The following is a 25,276-nucleotide window of genomic DNA, read 5'->3' on the forward strand; positions in this document are numbered from 1 at the left end:
AGTCTTCCATGCAAGCATCACAAAGACAACAAGCATACTTTCTACTATTAACAATCTACTTAACTACTAGGGTCCGAACCTTGGTCTTGCATACAGATTTGCCAGGAGTCACCTCCGGGTCCTTCATTCAATGCCAAGGGTCACCCCTTGGTCTTTCAACAATACATAAGCCAATGGGTCAGCATTGGTGCCTTCGACCCATAGATACAGTGATGAGACTCACCTCAAGCCAAGATAACCGACCACTCGAGTTGCTGCTACCAAAATCCTCGCACTAACAAGATCAAATAGCATTCCACCAATAATTGATTATGGACCCAAACAATAATTCTAGACCGATTCCCAAGCCTTCAGGGTAAAAGTCCATTTTACCCCTTTCCATTCTTTGCTAAAATCCAAAGTCCAATCCTCTGGCATCATGAGTCCAAATCCCTTAAATGGCACCACAAGGCCCAGATATCCAAATTGAGCCCAAAACCCATCACGGGTCTAACCGAGAAGGCCTAATATCCTAAAAGGCCCATAATATCCAATGGTCAACCCTGGTCAAACTTCTGGTCAATAGTCTAGGTCAAAAAGTTCAACACATCAAGAAAAACCTCAACAGACTGAGTATGCCCCGCGTACTCAGTTGGTACGCTCAGCGTACACCGGCTCGACTCAGTACGTGCTGCATATTAGGAGGTACGCCCCGCGTACACACCCTGCTCCCATTCCACTTAGAAAAGATCTTAATCCCTTAATCCAAAATGTCCACTGCCCAGATCTAGCTCCAAATCATGCCTTAATCCATGAAGTCGTTAACTTTGAGCTTTTGCATGGCTCAATGGGTTCCAAATCCAAGTTCTAACTTTACAAATTCAACAAAAGGGCTAATACACATGCATGGGTTGATATCAACTATCAAGATTACATTTTTATGCATTTGGAAAACCTAAAACGTCCAGATCTGGTGTCCAAACTCTTGGGGCAAGCTCAAACTCATAAAGACAAACCAAAGGGACCAAAATGTGCCATAAACCACCCCGAACTAGATCTATCCAAAGAGATGTCAAGATGATAGCTTTTTACATTCAATAGGTTGCAAAAGAGGAGTAACTTCTGGATCTCCAAGCTCCACTCCAAGTGATGATTCTTTAACAAGCTCCAACCTCTTCAAAATGCACAAAAACACGCCAAGATTCCACCCAATGGCTTGAGAACTCCAAGATGGTGGCTAAGGGTCGAGATTAAGGTTTAGGAGGTATGGAGGCTGATAAGAGGCAAGACTCAATGAATAAAAGAAGCTTAAATAAGGGTAAAACCCTAGAAATTAGGGTTTCTATCTGAAGGGAGTACGCCCCGCGTACCCCGTAGTACGCCCGTCGTACTCAGAAGGCATCGGCGACCCATCCAACCACTATGCCCGGCATAGTTGGTGAGTATGCCCCACATACTCGACCAAGCTCCAAAACACTTAAATTTCGATCGGCCATAACTCCTTCGTTCTAAGTCAATTTTCGACGTTCTGTATATCCACGGAAAGGTAACGAGAAGCTCTACACTTCTATCAACTCATCCTCTCCTTAAGAATTCCCGAATAAAACCCAAAAGTTCATAAAGACCCGAACTGCCAAATCACTGATATACCCTTGGGCTCTGAAACACAATCGAACACTCAGATTACTCAATCTATAATACCCTCATCCAAAAAGGGCTAGTTCTCTCTTACCCCAAGGCCTGAAGCCTTATGGTAACTGATGATTCGGGCGACGACCCCGAATAATGAAGCGATTCGAAACTGAGTGTTACAGTAGCGTCGATTATAGGGGCTCACATTAACATATTAAAAATTGCCTTAGAGCTTAAATTACCATTAGGAGCGTCTGGTATGGTAATTAAAATACGTTAGGATCGTTAGATATCCTTGAAAGATAGTAAATTAGGATTAACAAAAGACAATCCTAATTAAAATACGTTAGGATCGTTGGAAATCCTGAAAAGATAGTCATTTAAGATCAATCAAATATATCTTAAAAGATAAAAGACTATATAAATAATTAAGAAAGGTTTGCACTAAAGAAGAGTATTCTTAAAAGGAATTCAAAAATACCAAAATATAAAAACTCGTGCACTCGCCAACATTATGTTGACTTTCAAAAGGCATGTATTCTCAGGTTAATAGGATTGGCGCTCTTTATACCGTCACACTGCTCGGTGTTTCCACCAAAGGTCGGCCAGGGGGTGTGACATCTTTGGCCAGTACGCGCTGCGTATGAGCTAGGTACACCCAACATGCTCCATAGCCAACCCAACTCACCATTAAGTGCTTAATCGGTTAAGCCACTAAGTCCAATTCTCTGATCTAATCCTAAATGATGTCTTAACATGTAAAGTTGGCAACTTTACTCCTTTGCATGGCTTAATGGGACCCAATACTCAATATAACCAATAATAAGAACACTAAATGATGTATGGTCCAATATAACACATCAAGATTGCGTTTTTGTGAACAAGGGACCTCAAAAATGATAAGATTTATCACCCTTAGCTTTTAGAGTAGGTTACACTCTCATGCATGACTTAAAGGACCATAAAAAGCACAAAACAAGCCCTAGCTAGATTTATCAAAATGAACCATCAAGTTAAGAGCTTTATACCTCCAAAAGCTTCCCAAGTTGGAGATGATTCTGGATCCACACGCTCTAGCCACACCAATGCAACTTCCAAGAGTTCTTCTTCATTCAAGATCACCAAAAACACCTTCAAAGTTCACTTCCAAACTCGAAACACTCAAAAGGAAACCAAGGTTACGTTCTTAGGGTTTGGGGAGGTGGAGGCTGAAGATAAGAAGGGTTCTCAAGAAATTAAGGTGTTTAAATAGGGTCCAAGACTTGAAACTAGGGTTTTGGTCTGTTTAGCGTACACCCAACGTACATATTGTATGCCCAACGTACGTGGGTGGTCCATCATGATCATCTGAGCCTAGTATGCTCAGTGTACTCCCTGTACGCCCAACGTACTCGACTTAACCCAAAATCCTTGTAACTTCAAACGACCATAACTCTTCGTTCCAATTCCGATTTCGACGTCCTTTATATCCACGAAAAGGTAATGAGAAGCTCTACAATCCTATCAACTCTCCTTTGCCTTAAAACTTTCCGAACTTAAATCCAAAATTCATAAAAGGACTAAACTATCATTTTACGGTTATACGCTTGGGCTCCAAAACACAAACTGAACTCTTGGATAATAAAATCTAAATTAACCACACTTCTCCTTCCCCAAGGCTCGAAGCCTTATGATACTTGATCCTCGGGTCACGAGCCCAAATTATGAAACGACCCGAGACAGGGTGTTACAACTCTCCCCCACTTAAATTAGACTTCGCCCTCGAAATCACTCCTTACTACCTTCCAGATATGCCGGGCAACCTGGACGATACTCCCACAACCTCGATACGGATTGAAAATTTGACCCATACTTACAACATCCTTCCAAATCTATATTCGAACCCAGCCTCAGCACGACCCCCATACTGACGATGAACGAATCCTTGCTCCCGCTAACCTTAACTAATGAAGGACAACCATCACCACTCAGCTCAAATCCAGGAATCCAGTCCCTTATCCGACCTCCCGACATACAAAACCATTTTGAATAACTGCCAATACGAATCCATTTCACAATCCAAACCGTACATAAACTCTTTCGACCCTAGATTAACTTGTTGTTTCCACTGGGAAACAGAATCCATGACCATTCATTACTGCCAAAAGCACTTCACTCGATAATGAGGCGACTCCCTGCATGAGTCTCCAATGCTAGCACCATCTCGGTCTCATCTTGTTGTCCCATATTTATAATTCTGATGCAACGGAGACCTCCTTGGTCTCGTACTTACATGCCAATTAACCAATATATCGAAATTATAACTGGTTGCTGAGGCTGATAGCCTCACACAGTTGCACCACGCGACTCTTGAACGAGTGTCTATCTGGCAAGAGATTTCCTCGCCCGCCTGCCATAACGGCTCCAACAACCCTCCTGGTCCAACCAAGGATAACATAACCAATCATTCATCACTGTTGAATCCTTCAATTGAGATCAAGAGTGACTCCGAACGCAAGTCTCAACCCCGTTGCGTCAACCGGGAACATGACTCTTATCCCGAAATCCAAAGATTTACCCTTGCATTCTATCCGAAAACTTCCGTTTCTAGGGCGACTTTTCATTGAACTGGAATATAGAATCCTCAACCCACCGGATCTCACCTTAACTACACAATTGAACAGGCCCCACACTGTCTCTAATGCAACAATCCCCATACTACTCAAGGAGTGGTCCTTCATTAATATATCCGCCTTGACCCAGGCATGCACCGATCTTTCCTTAGACCGACCGACCACTCACACAATGTCCCACCTCATACTGGTGAACACTACGACTATCCCGCAGTCTTACAACACTTTTATACTGCCATGGACCTACCCATGGACTTACCGTCTATCTACTATACCCGCCATGACCATCGTAAGGCGAACCCACATCCGATTATAACCCAATCAGGTGTTGGGGTTATGCTTCAAATCCCAAAGACTTAGTCGTACATAAACATGGAGAGAGGCTCTAACACAACCCTCAACCTGGTTCCATCCACATACCTACCATGCGTCACTACTGATGCACAAAGAAACTTGAATATCCATTCTTGTGAAACCCTTAGACCAAATGATTCTCCCCCACTTGGATTCGATTGTGCTCTTCCAATCCACAAAGAATTTGATGGATTCCTAATCCATCCTATAACCTAACAATTCAAATTGTTAACAACCAGTGCTTACAAGAACTAGCATTCCATTACTATCCAACCTTAACGATCATCCACATTCCAAAACCAGATGAACACTTCCCGAAATCTCAGCGATCTCAATAATCCCAAGTACCTACCATAATACAACTCCAAATCCTTAAGCCACTTCATCTAATGCCATAAAACTATAACCCTTGACTGGAACAGACGGATCACCACTTTAAACACCCACTCATCGATAAATTAATGCACTCGATATATCTCTATCAAAGTCCACTTAAATTCTCTAGACAATCTAACATCCGAACAAACCCGTGTGATTAATTCGTCACTCACACTCTGGAGTGATGGCTCTCTTTTGAATTTGCCCTACAAACAGTGGCAATTGATTCACGGTCTGCCACCAATCAGCTCACATCCCTCCTGAGCAATACAAGTGCTCCTGAATTCTGAATTCGTCGTCCCATATGGGGACAAACAGCTTCCACGAGCTCTTTTCCTAAAAGCCCCTGATGCGAGTACCACACCTGCATCTTGAAAACATGAATTTGGTAAATACTCATCCAACACTTACGTTTTGAACAATCCTTTATACCTTTCAATCGTGACAGATTTTCACTAGCTCGAGTTTCGATATTCCCATAAACTTCACGACTACTGATCTTACACCCACGATCACACCCATTCCTCATTGCCTCAAAACTATGAATAACCTTTACATATCCTGCATTCAAACCCGACATGGCCACCTTGCAGATTCCTTGAATTCGTGGTGTTACCATTAAAGATCAAACCGACTGCTAGTCTCCTAAGTGGAATACTCAATCCTCTGCTAAACACAACCCACGGTATGCGAAATGGCATAAGAAGATTCTCAAGTATATCATGAAGAAAACTCAATTTCTAGGTGGAGTCTTAAATAGACCACACATAGCGCCTCATGTGCAAACATATAATCATAAACACATTTGATAAGAGCATGCAGGAAGGAATACAACTCATACATGTGGCGTCAACTGGTGGAACTCGGATCTCGTCAGCCTGTGACTGCAATGCTTGGTTCCTCACCAAAGGAACCTCCACATTGCTCTCGCGACCATCAGTACTCCTCAAAGTGGCTGGAGAAGGTGCTCTCATTTTTCCTCTCATAAACTCCGGACAGTCGGCCTTCTTGTGGCCCACTTGGTTGCAGTGAAAACATATCGAAACCAATTATCGAGGGCAATCCCTACTGAAATGAACCATCTGACCGCGGCTAAAATTTCTCCTCCTTGTCTCCCGACAGCCTCCCATATGGGTCCTCCAACACTTGACACAACGGCCCCGATCCTGCTGACCTCTCAACCACGAATCCTGAGTCTTGGGCCTCTTTTCCTGGCCTACTGCTGTCTGAATCTGTTCTGCCTTCCTCTTCCCGAGGTGCTCCAAACCGATCTCCCGCTCATGGGCTCCAACAATCACATCATTCAGGGTCTTGCACCCTGACACGCTCACAGACTCCCTTACCAACGGCTTCCCTATGATAGCTGGCACAACCTCCGTCCGAAACCGGGTTACAAACTCTTCCCAAGACATAGTCTCCAATTCAGTAAACGTAATAGATTGTGCAATCAATTCCCAACAACTCCTTGCCGTAGGATGCAAGAGATCCAAAGCAAACCAAACCTTGGCTCCTATGGGATAGGGACTAGTGCGAAAGATACCCTCCATCTCCTCAATCCATCGCGAACTTAGAACCCTGGCAGTCCTCTTACCACATGGCTCATCACCAGAGCCTGAACCAAAACCCGAGCCTTCTCCATGCGTGCTCATCACCATTATGAAAAGAAATCATACACATGATCAAAACATACCCAAATAATCCTCATCCCACCAGCTTCCTAGATTCTTCGTGACTCTCCTCGAGTCGATTATGGATCCTGTGCTTTCAGTAGTACGGGCCCAATACTATCTTCCACACCTATCCATACTTTTCTCAAGAATCATACTGAATCCTCCAAGCGACCTTCTCAAACTGATACTCCAAATACCCGTTAAGCAGCACAACCATGCCACTAAAGCACTTCCTAGGCTTTCCTAGGTTCCCGAACTCACCCTGCCATTAGCTGCTGAAGAACTTCCACTAATTTCAGCTAACTACTTCGTGAATACAATCACATGCCATAAATCTTAAATAATCCTTCGAGTAAAAGACTGAACCCTACAACGGTTAGACTCAAACGAGAGTTGCGCAATAGATTCAAATTCGTCATCTGAGATTATTTAACCTTTGCAACATGTGACTTAACATATTCACTTAATAGTTAACTCACATCACTAAGATATCCATAAAGCACAAAGCAATCAACATTCGTGCAGTAACACTCCAAGCCATAGACAAACAAAGAGCACGCAAAGCTCACTTGCTGCCTTCCATGCTAGGAACTTCCATTCTCATTGTCGGTTGCCTTATGCATGCAAATTATACCCAATACAAGATCAAATAGATTGTCAAATAAAAGACTCTGCCCTAGGACCACAACCAAACGAGGAATAGGAAATAAGGCCAAATCAATCATTTTAGGGATATGTGATCCTAACTGTATATAATTTTTAAATCATGCACTTAGCGATTATTGTTACGTGTAAAGATTTCGAATCTAAAACCCCATTCAGTTCCTCTTAGGCTACAAGGCACAACATATCAGGCCAATCCATACAATCATCTACAATCCATACTACCATACAATTCTAAAAGCTCAAACAATCAGGCATACAAAGGCATATCTCCTAGCATAAAATCCTGAGCAGATCCCTAACCCTAATCAAACATGCAATTCTCATAACATATAGCATACAAACATGTATGGGTATTCTGGGAATCACTTACTTGAGCTGACTGATTGCACACACCACCCCTTTCTTTTATTAGAAAATCCTTTAATAAAATATTTATTTTATGAAAAATTTATCAAACCTTCGGTTTGAGTTCAGACACACTCAAGAGTATGCCCGAATCCCTCAAATGAAGGCTTTGATACCAACTTGTAACATCCCAAAATTTCTAGATAAAAATTTTCATTTCAAACATTCCATAGTCATGACAAAACAACCAAAAGTATATCATAACGAAAATAATATCAGAGTACAAATCCCAAAATCAAGTAAATGCGGAAACATGGGCAGATGCAGTGCGATCAATTCGGGCCCTTCCCTTGTGAGCTGGAAGTACCGGAAACATAACCTAAAAATCGTAAGCATAAAGCTTAGTGAGTTCCCCCAAACTACCCCATACCATACATACATAACAGTCAGAAACATATTGAGTCTATTTCACCCCCTTCGGTATCTTTTAGCCAATACTGGGTCTATTTCACCCCCTTCGGTATCTTTCAACCGGTACTGGGTCTATTTCATCCCCTTCGACATCTTTCAACCGACACTGGGTCTATTTCACCCCCTTCGGTATCTTTCAACCGGTATCATGTCTATTTCACCCCTACATCTAACACATATAATCATAACAATAAGAGTCACAGAGACATCAAGCAGATACATGCATAACAGGTAATTGTCACGAAGACAATCATCATTCTACAAACATAATATAGTGGGCCGACATTGGAGTCTTCGACCCATGGATATAGTAAATGAAGTTCACCTCAAACTGATGAAGAAACCAGATAAATGCTCGGACTGTTGATCCGGGAAACCTCTGCACTAAATATAATCAAATAATACCCTAATTAGTAATTAGGTCATAAACCATATCCAAGGCCCCATCCAAAGACACCTAAAGGCCCAATATGGCCCAAATTCCTAAATGATGCCCAAAGCCCATTATGGACCAAAATCTAAGAAGGTCCAAAGCCTCATAATGACCCAAAGTCAGAAAGACTAGTGTCCCAACAAGGCCCAAAACACTTTTAGTCCAAATATGGCCCAAATCTCAAAAGTCAACAAAAGTCAATGGCTGCTGAGTACTCCTAGCGTACTCAGACTTACGCCCTGCGTACAAGCTGGGTACGCCCATCGTACTCCATAGCCAACCCAACTCACCATTAAGTGCTTAATCAGTTAAGCCACTAAGTCCAATTCTCAGATCTGATCCTGAATGATGTCTTAACATGTAAAGTTTGCAACTTTACTCCTTTCATGCCTTAATGGGACCCAATACTCAATAAAACCCATACTAAGAACCCTAACTCATTCATGGTCCAATATAACCCATCAAGATTGCATTTTTGTGAACAAGGGACCTCAAAAATGCTAAGATCTACCATCCTTAGCTTCTGGAGTAGCTCACACTCTCATGCATGACTTAAAGGACCATAAAAAGCACAAAACAAGCCCTAACTAGATTTATCAAAATGAACCATCAAGTTAAGAGCTTTATACCTCCAAAAGCTTCCCAAGTTGGAGATGATTCTGGATCCACAATCTCTAGCCACACCAATGCAACTTCCAAGAGTTATTCTTCCTTCAAGATCACCAAAAACACCTTCAAAGTTAAATTCTAAGCTCAAAACACTCAAAAGGAAATTAGGGTTTCGTTCTTAGGGTTTAGAGAGGAAGAGGCTGAAGATAAGATGGGTTCCCAAGAAGTTAAGGTGTTTAAATATGGTCTAAGACCCGAAACTAGGGGTTTGGTCTATTTAGCGTATGTCCAACGCACATATTGTACGCCTAGCGTACGTGGGTAGTACATCACGATCATCTGAGCCTCGTAAGCTCATCGTACTCCCTGTACGCCCATCGTACTCGACTTAACCCAAAATCCTTGTAACTTCAAATGGCCATAATTTCTTCGTTCCAACTCCGATTTCGATGTTCTTTATATCCACGGAAAGGTAATGAGATGCTCTACAATCCTATTAACTCTCATCTTCCTTAAAACTTTCTGAACGTAAATCCAAAATTCATAAAAGGTCCGAACTATCACTTTACGGTAATACCCTTAGGCTCCAAAACACAAACTGAACTCTTGGATAACATAATCTAAATTAACCACACTTCTCCTTCCCTAAGGCCTGAAGCCTTATGATAATTGATCCTTGGGTCATGGCCCCGAATTATGAAACGACCCGAGACAGGGTGTTATAACGAAGAATCACTTCAACCAGGCTTAACATCCGGGAATGCCAAGTCAAAGCACGTTGCAAATACCAGTTCAACAGGATCCTAAAAATATCAGACTTTTAGTTACTTAACCTGGCCTATATATACATGTGTAAAACACACAACAAAGACAATTCTATGACACCTTACCCATTTAGACTCACTTTATCATTTGTAATCGTATTATCAAGCTTATCTCTGTAATTCATTCTTCAATCAATAAAATCAAACAAGGAAGATGATGATTATCACCTCCCAAGGTTTTATGTCGGAGATCCTAACAAGGTTCAATGGCTTTCCTTGTAAACCACTCTTGTCATTTAACTTCAATTCAATTCTTGTATTAGCTACAACACCACAACCACTGATACAACTTGGTTGATCTTCGTTTGATCGATTTCTGACAAAAACTATATATATATATATATATATATATATATATATAACATCTATAAAATTCATAAAAATTTAAAACTTTTTCAAATATCCAAAAACCATTACTTAATACAAAATGTTTTCAAAATAGTTTCATGTCAGAGTATCCCAGAAATCAAAATCATAAAATGTGAGGAGGTGCACGATCAAGCCTTCGCCTTCCCGCGATCATCCGAAGTATCTAAAACAAAATCAAAAACTGTAAGCCCGAAGCTTAGTGAGTTCCCCCAAAATACCCGCACAACAAATAACACACATATAATAACAACATACTATGGGCCCAATCAACCATCGGGTTGGAATGGCCCAGGCCCTCAACCATCGAGTTGGAATGCCAGCATACTGTGGGTCCAATCATCCTCGGGATGGTATACCCTCAACCCACAACCATCGGGTTGGAATACCCACATACTATGAGTCCAATCATCCTCGGGATGGAATACTCTCGTCCCACCACCATCGGGTTGGAATGCCCCAGTCTGTTGGCTCTTGCACAAAGCAGAAAGTCTCAACCACCAATCAATTATGTGCACATATATCAGATAATCACATAACAGTCTACAGACAGTCAAACCGATCTACAGATCACTAAGCATAGCAACATCCCATCTACTAGGATACTGATCTGACCGATCATAACTACATATAAACATCCTATCTACCAGGATACCGATCTAATAGATCTTACTAACAATAAAGCAGGATAACAATCCAAAGGGCCGGCCTTGGTGCCTTCGACCCTTGAGTATAGTGAGGAAAACTCACCTCACAAGTAGTGCTGAACCGATAAATCAAATCCAAAACACAGCTCCAAACTCAACCACCTACAATCATCATAGGACCAGTTCTATTGTAAGGGTCGAATTGTTGTAATTAGTCGAAGTATGTTTTGTACTCTTCGAATATTTTGTAATGTATTTTACTAGGGCACTTTTATTCGAAGCTTTAGTGTCTATGCCTTAGTATATTTTTTGTACGCTTTCAGTTCCCTATAAATAGGGTTATTTACTAGAGTTAGATAAGAACTTTTACAGACTTGTCTCTTGTACTCTGTAAAGAATTCGAAAGCGTAATAGAGCATAACAGATCATATTTACATTCCGTGTTCAACTCTCGCACTCTTACTTGAATTCATACTCTGATTAATTCATTACTCGATTTTTTGATTCATCAATTGGTATCAGAGCAGGAATCATATCTCTGATCTGATTTTCACGCTGTTCAAAAAGTTTTTGAATCAACTCTTTGATTCAAAAATTTCCGCACTTTTTTGAAAGTGAAAAATTGTCAAGATCTTAGTCTGTGATTCGATTCTGCATTTGAATTGTTGAATCGAGTGTTATTCTCATCAATTCGATTTGATTCATCTAGTTTGTTTTCAAATTCTCAAAATCTTCTTCCGTACAACAATGGCGAGTTTCAATCTCAATTCGATGACCTCGTTTTCTCATCTGCTAGGTTCATCAACCAAAATTCCAATGCTAATCCCTGAATACTATGATCAGTGGGCTGATTGGATGCAGGATTATCTGAATGGTCTTGATGAAGAATTATGGACATGTATCACTGGAAGTATCAATGTTCCAGTGAATGTTCAACCAATCGGATCTTCTTCCACAAATTCTGGTGTTGATAATCAAGGCGACCGTCTGAAGAAATTGGAGAAAAGGTGTATGAGGGAATTACGAGGTGCTTTACCTCCAGTTGTGTACAATTACGTTAGGAGTTGTACAACTGCAAAGGAAATCTGGAACAATCTGAAAGATAAATTTCAAGGTAGTGAGAAGACAAAAATCAATTCAGTTAAACAGTGTTTGGTTGAGCTGAAAGACTTCAAACAAAAAGAAGGAGAAACAATTGAAGTTTACTTTGATCGTCTGAATGAGCTAATCTATCGATGCAATCGCTATGGAATTACCAGGACTTCAATGGAATTCAATCTCATCTTTGTAATGGGGCTTCGAAAAGAATGGAGAAGTGTGAGTATGATGGTGAAGAATCAGCAAAGTTTAGATACATCAAATCTCAATGATTTATACAATCAGTTGAAAACACACGAAGTTGAAGTAAATGAAATTGCTGAGGAATCGAAGTTGAATTTGGGAGGTCCATTAGCTCTTGTGTCAAAGATTTCGGAGAAAGAAGCTGATAATGGTGATTCTGAGGAAGAAGAAGGATTCATCATGAATTCGGATGATGAAGCAATAGCATTTTACTCGAATAATCGTGTCAAGAAATTTTTCAAAAAGCCGTTCAATTCGAAGACTAAACTTGCTGAGGTGAAAGGAATTTTTGTGAGTAAAAATGTTGTTGAGGAGAAAAAGAAAGTTGAGAAGCAAGATTCGAAGATAGCTGAAGGAAAGGGTGAGAAGAAGTTGAAAAGTGATGCTGGAATAGATTGTCATTATTGCAACGGTGCGAATCATCTTGCAAATGACTGTATGCTTCGAAAGAAGGATGAGAGGAAGAATAAAGTCAAGGATGAGGCATACTATGCAGAGAAGCTTGAGGTGGTTCGTGCTAAAGCCAAGAATTTATCATTGGTTGTAAAGGGTGAGCATGAGGATGAAGAAGGAACATATCAAATATGGTCATCTGGATCAGATGATGAAGAAATGCGAAATCCGACACATGGGGCATTGTATGCGAAAATGGAGGAAAAGTCAGAGGATGAGGAATTCAAAGTGAGGGGACGACGCTTCGTATCCAAAGCTGCTGACAAATCTCCAATGACTACAAAGGTACGTAAAATTCTCAAATCTTTTAATATTCCTACTCATTCTTATGATTCTGAACTAATATCTATTGATGAGACGGTTACTTATTTTGATTCAATTGTTGTGTCTGCTAGTAATGAGGCCAACAAATTGTCCATGGAGTTGTTAGAGACCAAAAAGAGATTAGACTCGAAAATAAGCAAAATTGAATGTATGGAATTACAAATAACAAACATTATGTGTGATAGAGATTCTTTAACGAGTGAAGTTAAACTTTTACTAGCCCAAAGAAACATTTACTGTAATTCTGCGAAAAGACTATATGGCAAATTAACTGATTTACATCATTCAAGTGACATAAGTAAAGAGCAACATAGAAAATTACTACATTTTCTAGCATTCGAAAGAGCTAATGTAGATAATATTTCGTATGATTGTGAGCAGATAATAGCTGATTTTGACAAAGTTCCTGATGATAGATATAAATATGGAATTGTCAAAATTGATGAATGTCTTGATACGAAAGAATTAGTTAACATAGTGAATGATACTTTGACTAAATCTGAACAAATTCAAATTTTGAAAAAGACTGAGAATTCAACATCTGATTCTCAATCTAATTTTGCTGATATTGAAGATAATTCTGACAATATTAGTGAAATTAGTGAACTAGAAGATGTTGATTGTTCTCAGTTGTCTGTTGTTAATGTTGCTTTAACATCTAAAGGGAAAGAAAAAGTTAAGGATTTGATGGTTGAAAATGAAACTGATATACCCTCAACTTCGAAAGTTTATGATATGAACTTCGTGGGTCTCAAAGACAACCAAACTGATGATAGTGATGATGACGATGAAGAGAAAATTTTGAAGGAAAAGAAATTTACAAAAGAAGAAGAAAATCCTCGAATGGTGGTTGATCAAGTGTATGGTGATACACAAAAGTTCAAAAAAGTTATGAATGAAAAAGGAGAACACTATCTTGAAACGAATATAGTGGTTTATCCAAATTTCAAAATTACAGATAATGTCATTTTTCCAAATCAAGTTTTCGTAACTACTGGAAATGTTGAGAATATAAAACCATAATTAAAGAAGTTAGTTGAGGAGGATAACTCAAAAACAACTGAAGAAGGTTTTTTCTCAAATCAAAGCACAGTTGAAAACAACTTAACTAAGAATTTGTATGAATTTCAACGTCAAAAACCAAAAGGCCAATGGGTTGAAAAATCAAAAATAGAAAAAGTGTTTTCAAATCAAGTTGAAAAGGAAAATGAAAAGGTTGTCAAACTCAATTCTAAGGAATTTAAAGATCAAATTGAAAAATTTTCGAAGGAACACAACATTTCAAAAAGACAAGCAAGAAAGAAAATATTTTGGCAAAATGTTGAGTCTCAAAAGATGTCTAAATCACAATCAACCAAAAGTGTTTTCAAAGCTAAAAATTCCTCTTTTTCAACAAAACCTCAACAATCATCTCATAAAAATCATTCAAGCTCTGAAGTGAATAAACACACAAGGTTTTCGAAAGTTACAGCAACTAATAAATCAAGAGCATTTTCAAATAAATCTAAATCAAATCAACAATTCTTTCAACGTCAACATTTTAAATCAACTGTTGATTCATCATACGCTCAATCATTTTTATCAAATCCAAAAGTTGATTTTGTTCCTCAAAAGCCAAATTTTCCTAATCATACGAAGAAAGAAACAATGAAAACTTCACGGGAAAAAGGAATGACTTCATGGAAAAACATTGATCATTGGCTTGAAGGCAAAGGAAATATGTATCAGTCAAATAAATATTCAAAGGAGCAAATTCACGATGCATATGAAAAATATGTGAATACTTCATCAAATGGCAGTTCATCTTCTAAGGATTCGAACATTTCAGTCAAAGCTTGGAAACCAGTAATAAAAGCAAAGAATGTTCATTCACAAACTCAGAATTCGAAGGGTAATGTCAGTGAACATTCGAAACCATCAAAAACTTATGTTTCGGTTCCTTTAAATGAAGAAGTAAACTTAATTGATAGTCTCAAAACCAAAGTTTGTGATTGGGTTAAAATTTCTTCATTACATTCGAAATTGAAATCTAATTTCCAAGGACCCAAAAAGCCTTGAGTACCTAAAATTTTCAATTGAATGTAGGTACTATGTGATGAGCAATATGATAACAAATGGTACATCGATAGTGGTTGCTCTCGTCACATGACTGGGAAGATGGAGAATTTACGAGATTTTCGAAGTCTCAAAAATGTTGGAGTAGTGAAGTTTGGGAACAATCAAAAATGCCAAGTCAAAGGATATGGGAAGATCACGAATGGACAATTCACAGTGAATCGTGTTGCATATGTTGAAGGTCTTCAACATAACTTGATAAGTGTTTCTCAACTTGTTGTGGGCACTGGCAATCAAGTTCTTTTTAACGAAGAAGGAAGTGTAATTTCGAATGTCAACACAAAAGAAGTATTACTGAAATCCAAAAGGAAAGGTGACATGTTCACTGTGGATATCAATCCGATAGGAGGGAAACCTGCTATATGTCTTCTTTCGAAAGCAACAACAGACTTAAGTTGGTTATGGCATCGAAGACTTTCTCATCTCAATTTTCGAAACATCAATAAACTTGTGGTACAAGATCTGGTAAGAGGTTTACCTGTACTTAAATTTGACAATGATTCTTTATGTGCAGCTTGTGAAGTTGGCAAGCAACATAAACAAGGTCATCCAATTACAATAGATTCAAAAATTGTTGCACCTCTGGAGCTTTTACATATTGATTTGTGTGGACCTTCGACTGTTTCAACTCTCAACAAGAAACGGTACATTTTAGTTATTGTTGATGATTTTTCCAGATTTACGTGGGTTTATTTTCTCAGGTTTAAATCCGAAGTTGCACAAATCATGATCGATTTTATCAAAAAGATGGAAACAACATTGAAGAAAATTGTTCGAAAAATTAAGAGTGATCATGGAACTGAATTTAAGAACAATATTCTTGATTCGTTTTTGGTGGACAAAGGAATTTCGCATAATTTTTCATCACCATACACACCACAACAAAATGGTGTTGTTGAACGAAGAAATATGTCTCTATGCGAAGCGGCAAGGACTATGTTGGCATATGCGAATCTTCCACAATACCTTTGGGCTGAAGCTGTATCAACTGCACGTTTCACTCAAAACAGATCGTTCATTCATCTTCGTTTTAACATTACACCATATGAAATTCTCAACAATCGAAAACCTAACGTCAAATTTTTCCATGTTTTCGGATGCAGATGCTTCATTATGAATCTCAAGGATCATCTTACGAAATTTCAAGCTAAAGCTGATGAAGGGATTTTCTTGGGATATTCGCATAATTCAGTCGCATATCGCGTGTTGAACAAAAGAACACGAAAAGTTGAAGAAACTTTTAATCTTACATTTGATGATTACTACATTAAACAAACAACATCACTGTTTGAAAATCATCCTATTCTGAAAGACATACAAGATGAATCTGAATCCTCACAAACCTTTGATATTGATTATGATTTAATATTTGGAATTTCAGATCATGCTGTTGATGCTGAAATAAATGCAAATGACAATCATCTCTCTGAACAAACAAAGCTTATTGATGGTTCAACATCCAATTCTTCAGAGAAAGGCGAAAGTATGCAAAATAATCCAGTAGAGGGGAGCACTTGGATTCGAATACATTCAATAACGGAGAACATTCTTTCGAGGGGGAGAAAGAAAGATTGAATTCTGATGTTGAGGGGGAGCATAATGTTGAGGGGGAGCATTTAGAGAATATTGAAAATAATACTGATTTAGATGATGTTTGTTCGATTGTAGGCTCAGAACACGATGATATATACGAAGATGCACCTTTGGATTTTGATCCAGCATATCCACCAATGGAACAATGGACAAGAGATCATCCGAAGGATCAAGTAATTGGTAATCCACAAGAGGGAGTCTTAACAAGAGCTCAAATTCGTGCAAAGAATGAGGTATTGAATACTCATCAAGAATTTTGCATGTTCAATGTTTTCATCTCTAAAATTGAACCAAAAACAGTTAAGATTGCAATGGAACACTTAGATTGGGTTGTTGCAATGCAATCTGAATTGTCTGAATTCGAACGAAACAAGGTTTGGAGATTAATTCCTAAACCTGAAAATGTTTCGATTGTCGGGTTAAAATGGATTTACAAAAATAAAACCGACAAAGATGGAAATATTGTTCGAAACAAAGCCAGACTTGTTGTCAAAGGATATTCACAACAAGAAGGAATCGACTATGAAGAAACTTTTGCCCCTGTCGCAAGACTCGAGGCGGTTCGTATATTTCTAGCTTATGCAGCTCACAAGGACTTTGATGTTTATCAAATGGACGTGAAGTGTGCATTTCTAAATGGAGAGCTTGAAGAAACAGTATACGTGGAACAACCCCCAGGTTTCATTAACGAAGAATTTCCAAATCATGTTTATATTTTAGATAAGGCAGTTTATGGTTTGAAACAAGCACCACGAGCATGGTATGCAACTCTTACTTCATTCTTGAAACAATCTAAATTTAAACAAGGATCAATTGATCCTACATTATTTCGAAAGAAAGTGGGGAATCATCTAATGCTTGTTCAAATTTATGTTGATGATATTATTTTTGGCTCAACTGACCCTGCTTTGTCTAGAGAATTCGGAGATTTGATGAAGAGTAAGTTCGAAATGAGCATTATGGGAAAAATCAATAATTTTCTTGGTTTGAATATTCGTCAAAACAGAGAAGGAATTTTTATCAATCAAGAAAAATATACGAAGAATCTGCTGGAAAAGTTTGGATTGACGAATAGCACGAAGTTACGAGTTCCAATGACAAGTGGCATAAAATTAACACCTTCGTTAGATAAACCTGCAGTTGACCTAACTCTTTATAGAAGCATGATTGGTTCATTACTTTATCTTACTGCAAGTAGACCTGATATCATGTTTTCTGTGTGTAATTGTGCAAGGTATCAGTCAAATCCACGAGAACCACATCTCACTGCTGTGAAGAATATATTTCGTTATCTTAAAGGAACAATTTCGTTAGGATTGTGGTATCCTTCGAACATTGGGTTCTTTGTACAAGCATATTCGGATGCAGACTTGGGTGGTTGTAATCTTGATCGAAAAAGCACAAGTGGTGGATGTCAATTTCTCGATGGCAAATTGGTGAGCTGGCAGTCGAAAAAGCAAACATACGTATCAATCTCAACAGCTGAAGCAGAATATGTGGCTGCTGCTGCTTGCACTTCACAAATAATAGGGATCCAAAGTCAATTGCGTGATTTTGCAATAAATATGAAAAAGATTCCATTATATTGTGATTCTCAAAGTGCTATAAGAATTTGTCATAATCCTGTGCAGCATTCGAAGACTAAACATATAGCTCTTCGTTATCATTTTATCAAGGATCACGTGGAGGATGGGAATATTGAAGTACATTTCATGAAAACAACTGATCAGCTAGCTGATATTTTCACGAAACCTTTAGATGAAAAATCCCTTGTAAGAATTATAGAGGGACTTGGAATGATCGATGGAAATTCTGTTCCATGCGAAAAAGAAGAATGATGCACGATAAGGAATGAATCAGAGGCGCTTAATAAAAGACAAGGCAAAGTCATTCAGCATTCAGCTGTTACTGTTCATAGTCAACGCTTCGACCCCTTCGAATTTGCACATTTGTTACTTATTTTAAGGGTTGATTCAGCTGTTACTGTTCATAGTCAACGCTTCGACCTCTTCGAATTCGCACATTTGTTACTTATTTTAAGGGTTGATTCAGCTGTTACTGTTCATAGTCAACGCTTCGACCTCTTCGATTCGTACATTTGTTACTTAAAAGGGAATGATAAAATTTCGCATCTTTACAACAAGTATTCTTTATTTTCGAAAAATCAAAAATCCAAAAAGATTTTATTTAGTTTTGTAATTCAAGTTTCGAAAATTCAAAAATCCAAAAAGATTTTAGTTTGTTTTGTCTCAATTTTCGAAAATTCAAAAATCCAAAAAGATTTTATTTAGTTTGTTTTGTCTTTATTTTCGAAAAATCAAAACAACAAAAATATTTTGATTCTTATTTCTTTTTAGTATGTTGTTGTAGATTATCATGCAGATTCAGAGGGAATTACGATTGCAGTACTAGGGTAAGGTACATTTTTCGTATGAATTGATAAATTTTTCATCATTCGAACTAGTTAGGTTGTCCCTAGAAGCATGCTGCTGCATGTTGACCAAAGCCTCCATGACTCAATGTGTGTGTACAAAAGCCTTAATGAAATTATTCATACGAAGATTTCTTCCCAATCAGACTTATATTCACATTAGTCTCTGAGCTATCTTACTCTTCTCAAAATGAGTTAAGAGTTTAGTGTTTGGTCCAAACATAACAGAGGTACTTTTCATGTCTTAAATCAATCTTTTTCATCCTTAAAGTTCTTACACGATCACACACGAAGACATATGTCCGAGAGGTCTCTGATCAAACCCATCGAGACTTAGATATATCAAAACTCTGTGTTTATGATCTGACATCATGAGACCGTGATGAAAGTGAAACCTAATTTTCATTATTTTTTTAAGGAATTGACGGGGAACTAAGTTCCAGATTTTCACGAAACTTTTGTTTCTATACCAAAATTCGAAACTTCAAATCATATTCATTTCGAATGCGTGGTCTTGATCAAACATTCGAAACCAACGATGTTTGTTACCCAACAAGATCCAGAACACAATTTTTTTTCTTGAATATGATTTCTGTGTGAGTTTCATTCGAATGTCCTAGTTATTTTAAAATTTTTCAACGTAAACTTGTCACTGACTACACTGGTCAAACAAGTAATTTCTGTTACAATTTCTCACCTTATGTTTAGGTTGACATGTAACAAATTTTTTTGAACTACCCACGAAGCATTATAAAAGAAGCCCTTCGATACTTATCAACAAGTATTCGATTGTAATTCACGGGAACCCAAACAAGCTATTGATCATTTCTCTTAATGATTAATGAAGTAATCTTTGCCCGGGATTGAATTTGCTTTTGTGTCAATAATTTGACATCACACTATCCCATATTTTTCTTATATTTGTTTCACGTCTCTATTCTTTGGAACACAGCACTCACGAAATCCTTGAGGTTCTGAGTAATACCAACTCAGGCTGATGATTTCGAACTTCTGGCGTATGACTTCGCTTTTCATCCCAAAAGTGAAAGAGCCTTGCTTCCATTCGAAGGGTTCTGACGGTTACAATACTCTTGGTGATCACAAGACAGGCTGTTTTTTTAAATGACGTATGGTATTATGTCCGGTTTTCAAGGTGATGTGACAACTACTTTTTGACGCATGGCTACTTTTCAGCAGTAATGGTCCGACTTTCAAGGTGCCACGTCGGATTTCATTAAATACACATCCCGCTTCAAATTCAAACTTCAGGGTTACATATAAAAGGGGATTCAAGGGTTCATTGTCCGTTTACACGATCAGAAAACAAATTTCCCAAAATTCTCTGTTCATCATCTTCTTCAAACCCTAACAATGGCGACTTCTGCTCATGTTGATTCTCATACAACTGAAGATGCCTCTTCATTACCAATAATGAAGATTCAAGCAACAGACTACTACTTGGAGGGTAAAGTTTCTCAGTATCCGGAAGAATTAAAGATGCTCATAGTTGCTTTGAAGAACTCGGTTTTGGCTAAAGCGATGTTCAACTCTTTCTCTGTTCCATTGTCCTGGCTTTCTCAAGCAGGATCGACTGCGACATACAACAAAGCATCTGATACGATTACATTTCATCTGGTGAACGATAAAAAGGTCAGGCTAATCAAGAAACTATTTTGTCAAATTCTTGATATTCCGAATTCGCCTCCATATGTTTCATTTACTTTTCCACAAATCGTTCACATGTTCAATGAGATGGGATATCAACCACCATTGTCCAAGATTAGTGATTTTAAGAAATCTGGACTTCCAAGAATCTGGAATTTCTTATTTGGAATTTTTCTAAGATGTTTGACTGGGCGATCCGCTGGTCTTGATAAAGGAAGGATGGAAGTTTATGCCATGGTTGCTGGCATATCTTATGATATTCAAGTGGACTATTCTACTCAATTATGGAAGGAATTTCAAAAGGGTGTAGAACATACGAATGCCATTCATGGCATTTCGTGTGCAAGATACTGGAGCTTGATCTTACAACATTTCTACAATAAGGAAGGTATTTTAGTACCCAATGATGAAGAAAGAGCAGTTTTTCAACCATACCATTATCCAAAGGATGTCACCGACAATGCTGAAAATTTTCCATCAGTGGCTCGTATTCCAGATGCTATGCTTAAAAGAGTTGATCCGTCAAACTCTGTCTTGGTGGCATATTTACAGACTATCGATACTATAATTGAAACTGGCGTACTATTGGATAGAGAAGATATGAAATCCAAGAAGACGAAGAAGAATGAAACTGAGTCAAAATCTTCGAAATCTCCCAAGAAGAAGCCTGAAACTGTTGAAGTATCTATTGCTCAGACTCAAGTGGTTGAGTCCATTCTTGAGGAAACACAAGAAAATGTTATCATTCCTTCGAAGACTGGAATGTTTCGAAGAATTAAAATGAAGTCTTCCCATAAACGCAAGTCTCCCACACAACAAATGATTCGAAAGCCTCAAATCACTCATCAAGGCGTTTTAATTAGGGAAGTGCCCGCACCTGTTTCTCCTGTGTCAAAGAAACGAAGGGCTGAAGATATGGCAAAACGTTTGTCGAAGAAGAAGAAGAAGAAGAAGACTCGCACACTTGTGATTTCTATTGAGTCAACCAAAGATGAAGGTGAAAGAATTCCAGAAACTCCAGAGTTTACTCTTATCACAGAAAGTTCTACTCCTGAGAAGACAGTCGTCATACCACCCGAAGTTTCGATTGCCAAATCAGTTCCTGAGGAGGTTCGAACTTCAGGCATCCCTGCACACGTATCTGATACGGATGCAAATGTCAATATGGGTGAAGGAGGTTCGAAAAATGAAGCTAAAGGTCCATCTACTTCTACTCCTTTTGCAAGTATTGTTTCCTTACCATTATCTTCTACTCCTCTTACTTCAACAACAGATTCCCCAACATTCGAACACATTCTTGATCAACCCTTTACTTCTATTTTTTCTTCTCAATCTACTGAGCCACCTAAACCAAATTCACCTGTTGAAGAAACTGTTTGTATGGAGACAGAGATTGATAATGAGGGGTTTGGCGGAATGTTTAAAGATTTGGAGTTGCATGAAGAAGAAGAGCAGTTTCCAGATCACATGCTGATGACCATGAAGCAGTTTAAGATTTTAAATCAAAAGTTGAATTCTGTCATTCAATCTCAAGCAGATCTCGCGGTTGGTTCGTCTGTTTCAAGTATTGAAGTTGATTCGTTGCTGAAGGTGTTTGAATCCAGAATCACAGAAAGTTCTACTCCTGAGAAGACAATCGTTCATACCACCCGAAGTTTCGATTGCCAAATCAGTTCCTGAGGAGGTTCGAACTTCAGGCATCCCTACACACGTATCTGATACGGATGCAAATGTCAACATGGGTGAATGAGGTTCAAAAAATGAAGCTAAAGGTCCATCTACTTCTGCTCCTTTTGCAAGTATTGTTTCCTTACCATTATCTTCTACTCCTCTTACTTCAACAACAGATTCCCCAACATTCGAACACATTCTTGATCAACCCTTTACTTCTATTTTTTCTTCTCAATTTATTGAGCCACCCAAACCAAATTCACCTGTTGAAGAAACTGTTTGTATGGAGACAGAGATTGATAATGAGGGGTTTGGCGGAATGTTTGAAGATTTGGAGTTTCATGAAGAAGAAGAGCAGTTTCCAGATCACATGCTGATGACCATGAAGCAGTTTAAGATTTTAAATCAAAAGTTGAATTTTGTCATTCAATCTCAAGCAGATCTCGCGGTTGGTTCTTCTGTTTCAAGTATTGAAGTTGATTCGTTGCTGAAGGTGTTTGAATCCAGAATCACAGAAAGTTCTACTCCTGAGAAGACAATCGTCATACCACCCGAAGTTTCGATTGCCAAATTAGTTCCTGAGGAGGTTCGAACTTCAGGCATCCCTACACGCGTATCTGATACGGATGCAAATGTCAATATGGGTGAAGGAGGTTCGAAAAATGAAGCTAAAGGTCCATCTACTTCTGCTCCTTTTGCAAGTATTGTTTCCTTACCATTATCTTCTACTCCTATTACTTCAACAACAGATTCCCCAACATTCGAACACATTCTTGATCAACCCTTTACTTCTATTTTTTCTTCTCAATCTACTGAGCCACCCAAACCAAATTCACCTGTTAAAGAAACTGTTTGTATGGAGACAGAGATTGATAATGAGGGGTTTGGCGGAATGTTTGAAGATTTGGAGTTTCATGAAGAAGAAGAGCAGTTTCCAGATCACATGCTGATGACCATGAAGCAGTTTAAGATTTTAAATCAAAAGTTGAATTCTGTCATTCAATCTCAAGCAGATCTCGCGGTTGGTTCTTCTGTTTCAAGTATTGAAGTTGATTCGTTGCTGAAGGTGTTTGAATCCAGAATCACAGAAAGTTCTACTCCTGAGAAGACAATCGTCATACCACCCGAAGTTTCGATTGCCAAATCAGTTCCTGAGGAGGTTCGAACTTCAGGCATCCCTACACACGTATCTGATACGGATGCAAATGTCAATATGGGTGAAGGAGGTTCGAAAAATGAAGCTAAAGGTCCATCTACTTCTGCTCCTTTTGCAAGTATTGTTTCCTTACCATTATCTTCTACTTCTATTACTTCAACAACAGATTCCCCAACATTCGAACACATTCTTGATCAACCCTTTACTTCTATTTTTTCTTCTCAATCTACTGAGCCACCCAAACCAAATTCACCTGTTAAAGAAACTGTTTGTATGGAGACAGAGATTGATAATGAGGGGTTTGGCGGAATGTTTGAAGATTTGGAGTTTCATGAAGAAGAAGAGCAGTTTCCAGATCACATGCTGATGACCATGAAGCAGTTTAAGATTTTAAATCAAAAGTTGAATTCTGTCATTCAATCTCAAGCAGATCTCGCGGTTGGTTCTTCTGTTTCAAGTATTGAAGTTGATTCGTTGCTGAAGGTGTTTGAATCCAGAATCACAGAAAGTTCTACTCCTGAGAAGACAATCGTCATACCACCCGAAGTTTCGATTGCCAAATCAGTTCCTGAGGAGGTTCGAACTTCAGGCATCCCTACACACGTATCTGATACGGATGCAAATGTCAATATGGGTGAAGGAGGTTCGAAAAATGAAGCTAAAGGTCCATCTACTTCTGCTCCTTTTGCAAGTATTGTTTCCTTACCATTATCTTCTACTCCTATTACTTCAACAACAGATTCCCCAACATTCGAACACATTCTTGATCAACCCTTTAGTTCTATTTTTTCTTCTCAATTTACTGAGCCACCCAAACCAAATTCACCTGTTAAAGAAACTGTTTGTATGGAGACAGAGATTGATAATGAGGGGTTTGGCGGAATGTTTGAAGATTTGGAGTTTCATGAAGAAGAAGAGCAGTTTCCAGATCACATGCTGATGACCATGAAGCAATTTAAGATTTTAAATCAAAAGTTGAATTCTATCATTCAATCTCAAGCAGATCTCGCGGTTGGTTCTTCTGTTTCAAGTATTGAAGTTGATTCGTTGCTGAAGGTGTTTGAATCCAGAATCACAGAAAGTTCTACTCCTGAGAAGACAATCGTCATACCACCCGAAGTTTCGATTGCCAAATCAGTTCCTGAGGAGGTTCGAACTTCAGGCATCCCTACACACGTATCTGATACGGATGCAAATGTCAATATGGGTGAAGGAGGTTCGAAAAATGAAGCTAAAGGTCCATCTACTTCTGCTCCTTTTGCAAGTATTGTTTCCTTACCATTATCTTCTACTTCTATTACTTCAACAACAGATTCCCCAACATTCGAACACATTCTTGATCAACCCTTTACTTCTATTTTTTCTTCTCAATCTACTGAGCCACCCAAACCAAATTCACCTGTTAAAGAAACTGTTTGTATGGAGACAGAGATTGATAATGAGGGGTTTGGCGGAATGTTTGAAGATTTGGAGTTTCATGAAGAAGAAGAGCAGTTTCCAGATCACATGCTGATGACCATGAAGCAGTTTAAGATTTTAAA

This window comes from Lactuca virosa, chromosome 5 (genome assembly GCF_052849685.1).
Source record: "Lactuca virosa cultivar CGN04683 chromosome 5, Lactuca_virosa_CGN04683_v6, whole genome shotgun sequence".
In the NCBI taxonomy this organism is placed as follows: Eukaryota; Viridiplantae; Streptophyta; class Magnoliopsida; order Asterales; family Asteraceae; genus Lactuca; species Lactuca virosa.